This window comes from Macrobrachium nipponense, chromosome 35, assembly GCF_015104395.2.
Source record: "Macrobrachium nipponense isolate FS-2020 chromosome 35, ASM1510439v2, whole genome shotgun sequence".
NCBI classification, from domain to species: Eukaryota; Metazoa; Arthropoda; class Malacostraca; order Decapoda; family Palaemonidae; genus Macrobrachium; species Macrobrachium nipponense.
This window is the reverse complement of record NC_061096.1, coordinates 34,580,162-34,596,322: the sequence shown is the minus strand read 5'-3', so window position 1 is coordinate 34,596,322 and position 16,161 is coordinate 34,580,162. Positions and strand designations below refer to the sequence as shown.

General features: G+C 36.6%; 1 protein-coding gene and 1 long non-coding RNA gene across 2 annotated transcripts in view; one reads left to right on the top strand and one right to left on the bottom strand.

The window, feature by feature from the left end:
- Positions 1-16,161, bottom strand: part of LOC135208588 (uncharacterized) — a 123,109-nt gene that overhangs the window by 31,851 nt on the left and 75,097 nt on the right. The window lies entirely within an intron of this gene.
- The window catches only part of LOC135208586 (protein stoned-A-like), a 65,926-nt gene that overhangs the window by 714 nt on the left and 49,051 nt on the right, over positions 1-16,161 (top strand). The gene's annotated exons all lie outside the window — the stretch shown is intronic.

Sequence of the window (16,161 nt, the reverse complement as noted above, 5' to 3'; positions counted from 1 at the left end):
TTTGTCCATTCATCCATTTCTTCATTGCAATAGTGTTCTTGGTGTTACTTATCCTCAATCAGTGTCCTGTTTCTTCTAAAACATTCGAGAGTAATTCTTTCTACGTTATTAATGATTAACGGACCTAAGTTATGAATATAAAACTTGACTACACCATTATTACTATTATCGGCACCTACTGGTCGTTGGTTTCGCTAATCTGTGGAGTAGCTTAAGTGCAGTAAATGTCACGACTATTATACAGCTTATTTTATAAATCGGGGCGGGATCGGAGACATCAGCATACGACTGACTGCAGATTTTTTTTTTTCACTCTCTCTCTCTCTCTCTCTCTCTCTCTCTCTCTCTCTCTCTCTCTCTATATATATATATATATATATATATATATATATATATATATATATATATATATATATATGGAAGTTTGTTTCCCATACTGTAGTACTTAACATATGCATATAAAGCAGCCTCTCTCTCTCTCTCTCTCTCTCTCTCTCTCTCTCTCTCTCTCTCTCTCTCTCTCTCTCTCTCAGTGCTCGAGCCACCAAGAAGTTTGTTTTCCATATTGTAGTTCTTAAGTTCCGCCATCAAGTACTCTCTCTTTCTGCTCGGGCCACCAAGAAGTTAGTAGTCATTAAGATATGCTAGAAAAAACAGTGCGCGGGCGAGCGCGGGCGTGTGTGTGTGTGTGTATGTGTGTGTGTTGTAGCTTTTAAGAAGTTATTGTTTCCATTACTGCATTTATCTGTTGTATCTAAGAATCTCTCTCTCTCTCTCTCTCTCTCTCTCTCTCTCTCTCTCTCTCTCTCTTTCTGTATGTGGGCGTGTGTGCGTATGTGCGTGCGCGCTCGAGCCTTCAACAAGACCCCGTTTCCCATTACAACCTATTTTGCATATGTGAAAGGCGCGACAGTTCGTGCTGTTGTGGGCAGGACGAAGTGGCAGCCGTGAATTGAGTGAACTTCAACCAACCTTCCTTCCCGGAGTTTTGATCCATCATCTCTCGATGCTTTGAACTGGAGTCATCGTCTGTCAGTTTTACTACTTTCATTAAGCACTTTCTTATGAGTTTTATTTCTCATATTTCTTATGGTGATTTAGTCTGAGTTCTCTAGTTATTTTCTTATGAAGATTTATTCGAGGACTGTTTTCTTAGGGACAAATATGAATATCTTATCTTATGAATGTCAATGAAAAAAAAAGAGGGTTTGTTATATTCATTGTTCTGTAATAGACACGCGGTCTGTCTATCACGGTTCGTTTATCAATTATGCATCTAGACAAAAATCGGTAATTCCTTTGAAGTTACTTTGTTGCTTCACGGTGTCAAAATCCAGTTGAGCTAACATTATTTCTAGTGATAAGCGTCAAGTCTCCAGGACCTGTTCCCTATTCTGTGGCCTTTGATAACCCAGTGGCTTCTTTAGCCTTCCCAACTGACTTGAAACCTTGTAACCACTCAGGCACAGTCAATCAAAAACCCAATGCTAGAAATCAAAGAAGTAACTTGCCAACGTTAACGGTACGATATACAAAAAACGCAGAGAATGGACGCTCGGAATCTGAACTACGGTTTGCGGAAATACATATACAATATCTTAATACCATGATAATGTCGTGTACGAGAGAGCACAGATTAACTATATATATATATATATATATATATATATTATATATATATATATATATATATATATATACATATATATATACATATATATACATAAACATAAAGTGGTGGTTTTCAGACCAACGTGTTTTTCGGTCTTTCCCTAATTGGCCCAAAATTCCTTAATTGACAGTGCCAGTCAGATCTTGTCGTGTTATTCAGGGTTCTCTAATTGGCCAGAAATTTCTTCTCCTCAAGAGCCACTCTTCCACTCCCCACTTGGGTAATATCTAGAAATGACTATTTTACTTAGGGAATACAGGATAACGGGTAATCTGGAGCTTAGTTTACCAAACTCTATTGTTAATCTGTTATAAATGACGAATTTACTCACAAACGGTTAATCAAGTATGAATAACGGTACACACACAAAAATAATACATACATAATATATATATATATATATATATATATATATATATATATTATATATATATATATATATAAGGCCATAAATATCACTTAATATTGAATTCATTATGAATCATGACTTACACCCAAAGGCAATTATAACATAAATGCACCTGACTTGCCCTGGATTCGAACCTGGGCCACAGGGTTAGATACAGTGATATACGGTCGACGTGACCATTCGGCTATCAAGAAAGAGATTTAAGTTGATACTGGCTCTGTTGTACACATTCCTGTCGAATTTAGTATCTGTACTTGGAATCGTTGTCAACCTATATCTACCATAACAGTTGACTAGTAATAAGTTACAACAACTGGCATGAACATTCAAGGAAAACCTTAATGACATGAAATACAGGACTGAATATGGTTTTGTATTGTATGGCATGTTCCTACAAGAACCGTTTCCAGTAGTTTTATATAAACCTTAGAAAAAACGATGTCAATTCAACCACTGCCATACATTAGACCATCACCGCATAAATATCACATTTTCCACTCTCGGAAAATCCTGCGCCATCAGTCATTGATGAAACTATATTCGTCGAGAGAGAACCATTAGCTCGCATCATTAGTTCTCTATGATATCCGGGATACCATACTTTACTCCGAGATGTTTCATGTCAAAAGGGTTTGGCCGATTTTCTGCCCGTCGGACAAGGTCTCTGCATTCACAAAAGATGACCATTATCTTGCATCATTAAGACTATGATACCCACTGAGTTCCCTTTGGTGACATGACACCCTCCAACCGGGATCTCTTTGAGGTATGGAAAGAGTCAGTCATATTACCAGCGCCAGTAAGTGATGTTCTATATTTAGCATTGACCTACTTGATCCAACCGAGGCTTCTCTCACTGCTCATGCAATTGAAAAAGTCTTCTTCTTCTTCTTCTTCCTCTGGCCTTTCACGGAAGTCGTTTTCATTTTGCTATATTTAATTTTGACCTACTTTGAAATAAAAGTCCATATCTTTTAACTACCCTCAGCCCTTCTGTTCTTGGAGAAGTCTTTGGTTTCATCACGGAAAAGACAAAAATCGTCCTGTTATTTTTCTTGGATTTGGTTCACCTTGCCGACATTGATCTGGAAGGATTTCTCGTGTTGCCTTTCGAAACTTTGCCCCACACTTTCGAGAGAGGAGAATGTAAATGTCTGACTGTGTACACTCTTCAAGAATTCCGGACAAACATCAGAGTTGAAGTCGCAGGAGGTTGAAGGGGCAAGCAGTTTGTATTGTCTCTGCTCTGCTGTGTATTTAGGCTGTTTTTTCATCATACTTATATTCTTTTTTCACATTAGGTTATTTATTGTAGCGATCTTCACCGCAAAATAAATTCCTGATTACGTATATGTAGAAAGGACGTGACTATACAAGCTACAACCACATTGCATACGAGATTTCAAGGGTTAAAGCAATATCACTCCAAGCACTATTTGGCCAAAACCACCTGAAATGATTTATGAACCGATTATCAAATAGTAATTTGTCGATTCACCAAGAGCTGCTTCACAATATCTCCAGTACCCAAAGTGTCTTTATGGCTACTCTATCGATTACAGAACAATCAATAGAACTTGATACTATTACATGTGAATATTATTTGGTGGATTGTAAGAAAAACACGTCTGCCTTTGTGTTGTTTTTTCACAACATTCCTCCTACTCATTGTTCACTCCTTACCTTCCTCTCTCTACCAGTTGTCTATAAGTCTTCTCTCTCTCTTCACCTCTTTCTCCTCTTAATTTCATTCTTGATCCTCATCCACCGCCTACTTTGCCATCTCAGTTTTTTATGACACCATCTCTTCATTTTATCTGTATCATCTAATCGTCTGTGTAAAGCATTCCTCTTTCTTTTTTCTCCATTACCTATCTAGTTCTCTTAAGTCATGCTTCACTTCCTAATATACTAATGAAAATTAGTTCAACGTCTGCAAAGTGTCTTGTTTACCACAGCACTCATCAGCTCTCACTTGCTCAGGTTGCTCACTGACCTCGAAACCCATTGCTACTCGTACAGGCCCTTAGAAGGCCAAGAGTATTTTTATGTTCAGCAATGATTACATTTTTGTAACAATGCAAAAGGACGTTGGTCCAGTTCGGAGAATCAGCCAGAAAAGCATCATTCCAATAATTAGCTGCGTTATGACGAGTCTTTGATGTAGGCAGTCTTTGAGGTCATGATGCTTACTATATCCATTTTAAGTTCTCATGTTCATCATTTCCGTCTTTTTTCCTCTTCTTTCGCTCAGGTAATAGATATATCTACATTTATTTATTCATTTTCTCATATTCATACTTCTTTTCAACTGTTTTCTGCCAACGTTTTTACATGAAGTTTGGAAGATTACGTTGTCTATGTTGTAAAGCTCTTTCTAGAATAATTTTCTATCCTTGCACAAAAACATGATATAAAGATGCATATACATATTATGAAGTTTTCACAGCTAAGAACAGAAAACTGAAGTCCTACAAGCATAAAATTTAGCTGCACTTTAAGAGATGGAGTGTAATTGAGTGTTTTATTTAAGACTTTCGAGTTTATTCGTCCAAGTCAAATATACACTTTCACAATTATTTTTTCCTTTTTACATACTTTATTCGTATGCATGCCCAATTTATGTTTAATCGTTATTTTAATTTTTATTTTATTATATACGTCTTATGTTGGCTTATTCTCTTCCTACATAAGGGCAGTCTATTCCGTGGAAGCCTGCATAAGCACATTAACGTTCTTCTCTGAATGTGTTCCGAGGTTCTAAACTTCCTCTCTTAATCCGGAAAGACGGAAATGCCAGCTGGATTAGCATCTGCTTTGGAAAACTCTGGCTATCCCGCAATAAAGGCAAAGTGAAAACAATATCCGCCCGTTTGTACCTCGTTGTGTGGCTTTATGGGGGAGGCCTACAATGGAGTCTTTATTTGTGGAGTCCACGAAAGGGAATATAAGCTTAATAGTCTCTTTAGGTGATCGTATTAATAAACTCTTATGGCACTTCTGGTTTTTCCATGAGCACTCTTAAAGGCCAATTAATAGATGGTTAAAAATTATGACTGAAATACCACATTCCAAAGTAATTTTGATGACTTTCCAAAATACCACTTGAGAATTTCCGCTATTGGGTGGCACCACAGTAGAAAACAAAACAAAATTTAGATCACTAAAAAAGAAGAAGAAAAAAAAAAGTAAAATCCATTAGGAGATCAAAAGAGAGATGTCTTCAGTCCCGTCAATGACCTTATACGTGAGATTTAAGGATCGTATACCACTTTGCTTGTTAGGAGTGAAAAGTAGGAGGATATGATACTGAAATGGTAGAAAAGAGGATTTACAATTTGGTAGAACGGTGGCAAAAGAATTAAGTGAGAGAAAAAACTTTAGAAAATAGGTAAAAATAATAACTGATCTACACACACACACACACACACACACACACACACACACACACATATATTATATATATATATATATATATATATATATACAAACTTGCATACACACACACTATATATATATATATATATATATATATATATATATTATATGACTGGTAAAAATGTTCTGTAACAACAGAATTCCATCTAATAAAAGGAGCCCATAAAAACAAAAACCACCAAAATGTAGAGAGAAAAGTACTATATTTCAGAGACTGCTGTCTCTCTTCAGGTATATGAATGAGAAAAGTTTACAGAAAAGGTGGTATTATACCAAGAGATTCGTCCACAAGTAAGCCAATTTAGGTCACCCCCGCTGATAATCTTCCTTTAATCTTCTTAAGCGTTGGTTGAATGAACACTGCGCGCGTCGACGATATCTGATATCCAATTCCCTTTTGAGATGTTCATTACCTGCTTCTCTTTTATTAAGGCCGATTCCATCATTTGACTCTTGTACCGGCAGTTGCTGCTATAAATTACACGTGACATATTCCAGTTTATTCTATGGGTATGTTCATTTATATGGTTGAAAATAGCCGAGTTCTGTTGTCCATACCTAACTGACCGTTTGTGTTGTATTAATCTCTGGGGAAGTGATTTACCTGTAAATCCGATGTAAGATTGGTCACAGTCCTGGCATGGGATCTCATATACCCCAGAGTCTTTGGGAGATGTCTTTTGTTGGACGTTAATCAGGGATTTGGCTAAGGTATTTGGGTAGGTAAATGCAAAAGGGTTGGATTTCCCAAGGGTGTGAGTTACTCTCTTAATCGTCTCCAGGTGGGGAATTTTTATTTTATTGTTGGGTGTGTCTCTGGTCTTGTCTTTAGGGGGTCGGTAGAAAATTACGTTTGCTTTTTGAATTGCTTTCTCAATTATATGGTCAGGATACTTTAAAGATGAAAGTTGCTTGCGAATTAGTTCAAATTCTTTTTCCAGGAAATCTGGGGAACAAATTCGTAAGGCTCTTAAGAATAGGTTGCTAGCTACACCTATCTTGATAGTATTGTCATGATAGCTAAAGTAGTGAATATATGAAAGTGAGAACGTTGGTTTTCTGTATATGGTAAATTTGTATTCTGTCGTGTCTCTGATTATTAAAACATCAAGAAAAGGAATTTTGTTGTCTGTTTCCCATTCAACTTTAAATTTGATGCTGGGCACTAATGCGTTTAATTTTGAGAGGAATTCATTAAAATTACCCCACTTATTATCCTTTTTTAGGCACTTTTTCTCCCAGTCACATCAAACATTCGGAAGACTTTTGTCACAAATTCAGAGAAGCGCATATACCACTTCACAACATAAAACTTTTAAGCCTTGACGTAGACTCCCTATTCACAAAAGTACCAGTACAGGACGTTCTTCAGTTTTTAAGGGAAAAATTATCCCCCTATTCAGATCATTTCCCTTTGGCACTTGACAAAATAATAAAGTTAGTTGAATTATGTGCATCTAATAACGTATTTTCATTCGGGGAATCATTCTACAAGCAAAAATTCGGGTGTAGTATGGGTAGTCCTTTAAGTCCTATTTTAGCCAATCTGTACATGGAATACTTTGAAACTACAGTAATAAATGCAATAAAACCCAAAAACATGCTGTGGATGAGATACGTGGATGACATACTAACATTTTGGGATAATAAGTGGGGTAATTTTAATGAATTCCTCTCAAAATTAAACGCATTAGTGCCCAGCATCAAATTTAAAGTTGAATGGGAAACAGACAACAAAATTCCTTTTCTTGATGTTTTAATAATCAGAGACACGACAGAATACAAATTTACCATATACAGAAAACCAACGTTACTCACTTTCATATATTCACTACTTTAGCTATCATGACAATACTATCAAGATATGTAGCTAGCAACCTATTCTTACGAATTTGTTCCCCAGATTTCCTGGAAAAAGAATTTGAACTAATTCGCAAGCAACTTTCATCTTTAAAGTATCCTGACCATATAATTGAGAAAGTAATTCAAAAAGCAAACGTAATTTTCTACCGACCCCCTAAAGACAAGACCAGAGACACACCCAACAATAAAATAAAAATTCCCCACCTGGAGACGATTAAGAGAGTAACTCACACCCTTGGGAAATCCAAACCCTTTTGCATTTACCTACCAAATACCTTAGCCAAATCCCTGATTAACGTCCAACAAAGACATCTCCCAAAGACTCTGGGGTATATGAGATCCCATGCCAGGACTGTGACCAATCTTACATCGGATTTACAGGTAAATCACTTCCCCAGAGATTATACAACACAAACGGTCAGTTAGGTATGGACAACAGAACTCGGCTATTTTCAACCATATAAATGAACATAACCATAGAATAAACTGGAATATGTCACGTGTAATTTATAGCAGCAACTGCCGGTACAAGAGTCAAATGATGGAATCGGCCTAATAAAGAGAAGCAGGTAATGAACATCTCAAAAGGGAATTGGATATCAGATATTGTCGACGCAGTGTTCATTCAAACCAACGCTTAAGAAGATTAAAGGAAGATTATCAGCGGGGGTGAACTAAATGGCTTTACTTGTGGACGAATCTCTTGGTATAAATACCACCTTTTCTGTAAACTTTTCTCATTCATATACCTGAAGAGAGAGACAGCAGTCTCTGAAATATAGTACTTTTCTCTCTACATTTTGGTTTTGGTGTTTTCATGGGCTCCTTTTATTAGATATATATATATATATATATATATATATACGTATATATACGATATAAATGTCTGTGTATAAAGTCAAAATGAACTGCATCACTTTTAAAAATCAAACCAGCAACTCACTTAATCTCCCGAATCGGCATCAATGACCGAAGTCGTTGCAACGGCAATTATCATAAACAAATCGAATCATTTATCTGACGATTTAATAACAACGAACAAATAGCAGCTGACAGCCTATCGGGTCCCTTTTCCTGTTGTGTCCGAAAACGATGCCAGGACGTTCCTAAAATCAATAGCTGACGGCCGGCTTTTTGAATCAGGGCCTCGTCCTCCATAGCCCGTTCAACCAGCTAATAAAATCTAAAAGCCAATGATCTTTGCCAAGGAAAAATGACAAGGGCGGTGTGTTAAAGCTGACAGCAAAAAAGCGTTGAGGAAATTTGCTCGACTTACAGAGAAGCAGAGAGAGAGAAAGAGTGGGAATTTTGCACTTCTCCTCCGACTATTTTTGGTCAGAGGGGGAACTGGAAAAACCAGGTCGGGAAAACAGTTGTTGATATCCTTATTCAAGCAAAAGGCAGCTGGTTACGATTTCCAATATCAGGTCCATTTAACTACCTGTCGCCAAACGTACCTTGCTCAACCCGCCTATCTATCGATCGACCAACAATTTGTTTTTTCTTGGATACCTTTCCTCTACTGAACCCTTTTCATGCGAATTCATCTCTTCCCTCTACTCTCTCCCTATGAAATTCACCCGGGCCCACCATCCCCCCCATATCATTCTGGGCTAAAATGCTAATTGGTTTTCGACAAACAATGGCTGAGAGGTTCTTTACACTCGACAGTATAAAACGTACTACTCTTTCGTCAGATAAAACTGCGCTCCAGAGTCTTCGTTCAATGATAATGATGATGTTATATTAAGGTGCTTCAAAAGAACAATACTTCTTCAAAGTTTCGACTATGTACTGGAATATTACAAGCTAACGAGCTCTTACAACACAGCGTTTGGTTGCAATAAAATAAAAAATATGAGGAATTATCTGTTCAATATGTGAAGCGCCCTTGGTTATCAAAAATGAAGTATTATTGATGGAAACCATAGAAAGATCTCCCATTTCTGTCTAAGCGTTAATCTAGCTGAGGAGTAACTCAAGAAAAAGTCAGGTTTTCGCCTCTCATTTCAGAACTCTTCCTGTTTTCCCTCTTCATTCTTCCATACTTATGCTCCTTTGTCTTCTCGTTTCTCTTTCATTCAATCGTCTACTTCTCAGATAATTTCCTTTGTTTGCTTCGTTACTCGTACTTTCAGAAAGTGTAAGAGGAAACATTAAGGAGAAAAGAAAAAAAAACGAATTTGAGAAAAAGTCCGGACAATCACTCGAAACTTAATTCTGGCTCGAAATGACTTTAGTCTTGACTTGAAGTGAGCTTCAAGATACGAAACTATCCAGTCACCATTACCTTGGTTTATTCGGCATAAATGAACGACAAATGAAAAATACGGGTTTTTGCAAGCGGAGACGCTTGGCAGAAAGAAAACATTCCCCGAAGGCTTTTCCACTCAAAATCAGCTTGACATGAAGTGATCTTCTAAATGCAAGTTACGGCTTCACATGATTGAGCAGGGGAGGAAAATTCGATGCCAGACGAGTAACGAGGCCTGGTAAAAAAAAAGGAGAGAACACGGGCCGAATCTTTTCTAATTAATCAACTAATGCATTAACTGTTAACTCAGTTTTGCAGTAAAGAATGCCCTTAAAGTTGTCCTTGCCTCCCATGCTTCACCATGCACGCTCTTGTTGCATAAGAACTGGCCTCATCTCGGAATGAGTGCGTTTGCATTGCAATAACACTATGGAGTATTTTACCCACTGACCACAAGTATTTAATTAGCTTTACCAGGTAACAACAGTAATGTTTAAGTCCATGTGAACTTACGGAAAACCCAAATTAACAAACATCCACAACAGACGCATATATGTACACGTATGTGTGTTTATAATATTATATATATATATATATATATATATAATATTTATTTGTCTACATACTTACATATACATATCAGTCATACACATAATACATATATATTATCACGGGTATATATCAGTGTGGTATAATTATGTATGTTGTATAATATATCAGTATGTATATTATATATATGTAATATATGTATACATATATAACCATAGATATACACCAATCGTATATATAGTTCATACATACAACATACATACATACTACATACATATCATACATACATACATATATATATATATATATATATAAGTATGTGTATATATATAATAGTATTATATATACCGTATATATATATATATACATATAATACAATATATATATATATATATATATATATTATTATAGAAGAGAGAGAGAGAGAGAGAGAGAGAGAGAGAGAGAGAGAGAGCTGCTGCTCATGCAGAACTTTATACAGCCGCATGACTTTATGCATAACCGACTTATTTTATCACTCGTCGAGGTTCGGTGAAAAGACAGATTAAACCATGAGTCGAGACATTTATCAGATATAAAGATGATTGGGAATATAATTTTTAATATAATCGCAAAAATTCGTTAATTTTTCATCAAATGTCTTGAGCATTATTATTAGGAAAAAAAATCACTCATAGTATTCTACATTCAGAGCTGATTAGATGGAGAGCAAATAGAAAGGTAAATGCTCATAATGCGTAACTGGAAGAATTATTACTCAAGTGCTGAAGAATCTTTTGAAAAATCCTTTTTGTTCTGCGGAATCTACATGATGTTCTCGTACGTGACTGACATTCTAAGTAATCAATTAAATGACCTACAAAGCATTATGAAACATTAGTCAGCATTTAAAGTTGGAGATAAACGACTCGAGAAAGAATACTATAGTAATAAATTCTCTCTCTCTCTCTCTCTCTCTCTCTCTCTCTCTCTCTCTCTCTCTCTCTCTCTCTCTCTCTCAGCTTTATAGGTGTCATTTTAACCCGTTACGTTCATGCTACACTCCTGCGGGGTGTCGTACACTTCGACTACGGACATGACGTTTATGTGCTAACATCCTCCGTCATTCCCTAGTGGACACCTGTCCAAGTAGTGACCAGCCCCATTGTTGCTTAATGCTTCTCTCCGACGCAATGTCATTTTCTCATTCTTTAATACTGTTGCTTGGATAAAGAAGATTATTATAACGGGCTTTGATTTTAAAAATAACTTTAATTTTAAATATATAAAAAAGGCAAAATTCAATTAACTTTCATTTTTAATATATAAAAACGGCAAAATTCAATTAACATTCATTTTTAATATATAAAAAAGGCAAAATTCAATTAACTTTAATTTTTAATATATAAGTAATGCAAAATTCAATTAATTTTAATTTTTACTTTATAAAAAAGGCAAAATTCATTTAGTACGATATATATAAAAGTAGCGACCTACTTGCTTGCTACAGTAGAAAAGTTCGATCCTGTTATGATTCAGATTAATAGCTGTGATAGATTAGAAATGTCCACGACTATCACTTGTGAAAGAACTATGCAATCATTAAGACTCGCCCAGAAAAGGCCCCATTTGCATTCTGGCCCCATAGTCTCTGAGGCATTCCCACGTCTCTTGAATCCTGAGAGAGAGAGAGAGAGAGAGAGAGAGAGAGAGAGAGAGAGAGAGAGAGAGAGAGAGAGAAAGGAGAAACTATTAGGCTGTAATGACTGAGGGGAGATATGCTCTTTAAACCAAATGAAAGTAGAAGTTACATTTTCAAGGTGAGATTAATGGTTGCTGCATATGACTTTTTAATTATTTTTTATACTTTATTTATCTTAGGGCTGTGATGTTGACGTATGTGTATTGCCCAAGAACTGGCATCTCGTGTCTCGTGTTAACCTTTGCTACTGAAACCAGACGCACAAGACATTTTGCAAAACGTAGATTTTTCAGAAGGTTAATGTACTACCCAAGCCCATGACCCTACAGGTGGTCACGGGATTTTCAGTGTTCGTCCATCCAGGTACTAACCAGAGCCAAATCGCCCAACGTAAAAACTGGAGTTCACGCCTCCAAGCGTCACCCAATGCTTTCAATTTATTTCCCAGACCATCTACTGAAACTTTCCCAGGCAAAGGGAGACCTATTGTCCCTCTGGTTCTCTTCCTTTTTGATCTTTTTCTCCAACGCTTTGTAGATTTTAACTTTGCCATTCCTGGCGTCTCTCGTGGTTTTGGAAGTGACGCTTGACCTTTGACGCGAACTTCCTACTTGGGGTTTAATTCTCTCTCTCTCTCTCTCTCTCTCTCTCTCTCTCTCTCTCTCTCTCTCTCTCTGTGTGTGTGTGAGTCACACACACACAAACTCAGTACATAACATTTTTTCACCTCATCTTAGCTATTACTAAGGCTTTTAATTTGGCGATGTTTTAAAATGAATGACCCTCATAAACCGATCTTTATTTCTGTTCATTTGTAGCCTAGGTATGATTTTTAAACAGTTTAACCCCCCAGCTGCCTCCCCATGCTTTTGCTTTAAATATACAACATACATACATACATTTTACATTAAATACATACATACCATCATACATACATACATACATACATACTACATCTACATAACATACATACATACATACATACATAATATATACATATAGATATATATATATACTATACTATATAAATTATATATACTATATATATACAGATATATAAAATATATATAATATAATATATCTGTTGAAATTTTGCAGCTTACTAACATGAATAAAACGTATGTCTTTTGAGAAGTTTACTAATAAAACTACATTAAACTGATAACACCTCCTTCTGTACTTCCTTCTATACCCAGAAACTGATTAGTCAATCAACTAGTCTCATCTGCGTTACCTGTAAAACTATAAAGTTATACTGTAGTCAATCTGTTAACAAGATTAAATTCCTCATATAGTTTCGTGTCCCTCCATATTCAGTGTAATTATTATTATTAGTGTTTTTTTTTCTTTTTTTCTTTTTATTTGTATCTATTTATTTAATTTATTTATTTTTTACTTTTTTTTATCATAGTCCTCCAATTCGACTGGGTGGTATCTATAGTGTGGGGTTCCGGGTTGCATCCTGCCACCTTAGGATTCCATTATTTTCTTACTATGCTCGTTGTTTATAGGAGCACACTCTTCTGCATGAGGCCTGGAGCTAGTTCAGCCTCTAATTTTTTCAGATTCCTTTTTCAGGGATCTTGAGATCGTACTTAGTGTTTTATTATTATTATTATTATTATTATTATTTTTTTTTTTTTTTTTTTTTTTTTTGCTCTAATCACAGTGCTTAATTCGACTGGGTGGGGGTATTTATAGTGTGGGGTTCCGGTTGCATCCTGCCTCCTTAGGAGTCCATCACTTTTCTTACTATGTGTGCCGTTTCTAGGATCACACACTTCTGCATGAGACCTGGAGCTACTTCAGCCTCTCCTTTTTGCCTCTGTAGCTCCAATCTCAGGCTGTTGATTACTTTCGTTGTGGTGATCAGTTGCTGGATGACGACCTCCAAGTACCTGACCGTCTTCCCCTTCAATTGGGTTGAATACCTGGTTGCCGGACGAAGCTCCTCTGTTGCCAGAGGTTCCATTTACGTCGTTGTCGTTTATTCCTTGCTTTTATTATTATTATTATTATTATTATTATTATTATTATTATTATTATTATTATTATTATTAGCATATCTATGCCGTAAAAATGACAGTAATATACGAGAAAGCTGCGGTGAGAGCCCTGATTCCAAATAAGACCGTGAAGTTCAATACACGTGAACTATTACTGTTCCACAATGAAAAATAAATGAAGTGGATAATCATTGCATCTTTTTTATATATCAGTCTCATTATCATAATTACCATTATTATATCCAAAACGTGTCCACATTTGTCCAGGTTTTGTGGGACACATGAAATCAAGAAAATGTACATATTTGGTTCTATTGGTACTGGAAGAGGATGGCTTGACAATATATATAAAGGCACAACTTCACTATGTATAGTATATTCATACAAACTCATGTTAGCTCCAATAAGACGGGATGGCTAAGATTTCAGATTCTTTAATTTCCAAAGACTTTGTATGTCTTCGAGAACTTGTAATTATTGGAAATGAAAAAATATAGAATCTAAGTCATCTTGATTTACACGAGTGACAATATATATATATATATATATATATATATATATATATATATATATATATATCTATATATGATATATATAGTCTTCCGTAATGAGAGAGAAAGAGAGAGAGTAGTGTGTGAATGTTAGACAGACTTTCAGACAGAACGCCAGACAGACAGACAGTCAGAGAAACAATAATGTTAGGATCACCCACGCGTTCTATTGACTGCTAAACCTGTACGGATCAAGGCGCGGAGTGGCGATGACGAAAAGGGTCTGTACAGGCAAGACTCCCCCCTCCCCCTACCCCTCCCCTTAAGAGGAGAGAGAGAGAGAGAGAGAGAGAGGGAAAAGGGACGGATGGGGGAGGACTTGCTTCTGGTCGATATTCTGTGGCACCCGTTCCTGGCTCCCTCCACTCTCTCTCTCTCTCTCTCTCTCTCTCTCTCTCTATCTCTCTCTCTCTTCACCCATTCACGACCAGCTCTCACTATATCAAACAACACACCCACGTATCGATGCGTTTGTGGGAAAAAAGTCGATTCTCAAACAACAAAGAACGTAATTTTCGATTTTTCTTTTTTTCATTCAGAAGGTATTTTATTCAAGGTTATTTCTGACATTTACTTCTCGTGTTGAAATATTCAATTTTGTCACACCCACACGTACTTGCAAAAATATTAGATCATATATATATAATATATATATATATATATATATATATATATATATATATACACTATATATATATAAAATTTGTGTATGTATAACTATATTGTGCACTTGTAATTGTGTGAAAGCGCGCAGCAGTATATATATATATATATATATATATATATATATATATATATATATATATATCTGAACTCCTAGTTAGATAAGATCTCGTGAGTCCCTTCGTCATTACTAGCCGTTGTCTGGATGACGTCAACCAGAACCTGAAGATAGGTCATCACAAAACAAGGCTGGTGCTTCCATCTCAGAATAATAAAATCGCCCATAAATATCAAACGTTAAAACAAATGCTTAGCTACTTAATAAGCCACAAACAAATGCATCGGTTATGCTTCATCTGTTGCAAGTAAGCTGAACATCGTGTGTTCTGGCCTATAGAAATAACAACTGAAGCACAATCACTTGACCTGTCTCTGAGACGTTGCGTGGGACCGGTAACGAACAACGGTTGCGGCCGCCAGGCCTGGCTAAGCATTTTATCTCTACTCTACTCTCATAGGGCTCCTTCAGATTGACTACTAAGACTCTACAAGTATATCGATTAACAAACCTCACCAGGAAGGTAGGCCGAAACAAAAAAGAAAGAAAGTTGTCACAGAAGCATCAATGAAACTACGACTAGAACAGTTCTGCCTCCGAAGGGTTTTTAATCGGAGGGCGCGTTCATTTGCTGAATGAGGAGTGAGTCATCGGGGAGCCACCATGAATCGAAATCGGCGAACGCAGCAGGAGTCCTAGCGTGAGTTGGCGGCGGTGCAAAAAGCATTTCAGGCCAGGGAACTAGCAGAAGGAAGCGTGCCACCGCCCCGGCGCATCTCATATATGTTAGTCTGTCCGATTGGAAAAGCTCTACATTCGCCGTGAAACCAGAAAGTCCTTTAGGAGAAGGGCGCAAGAACTTTAAGATTTATTGTATGGATTTTAGGAACATGGTCTGGCAGGCGAGAGCGAAAGCTAGAGAGGGAGGAAGAGGGTGATTTTACCTCCACCACCTCCTCCTCCTCTTCCTCATCGTATTCCTCCCCCTTTTTCCTCCTCCACCCTCACTCCCTTTTC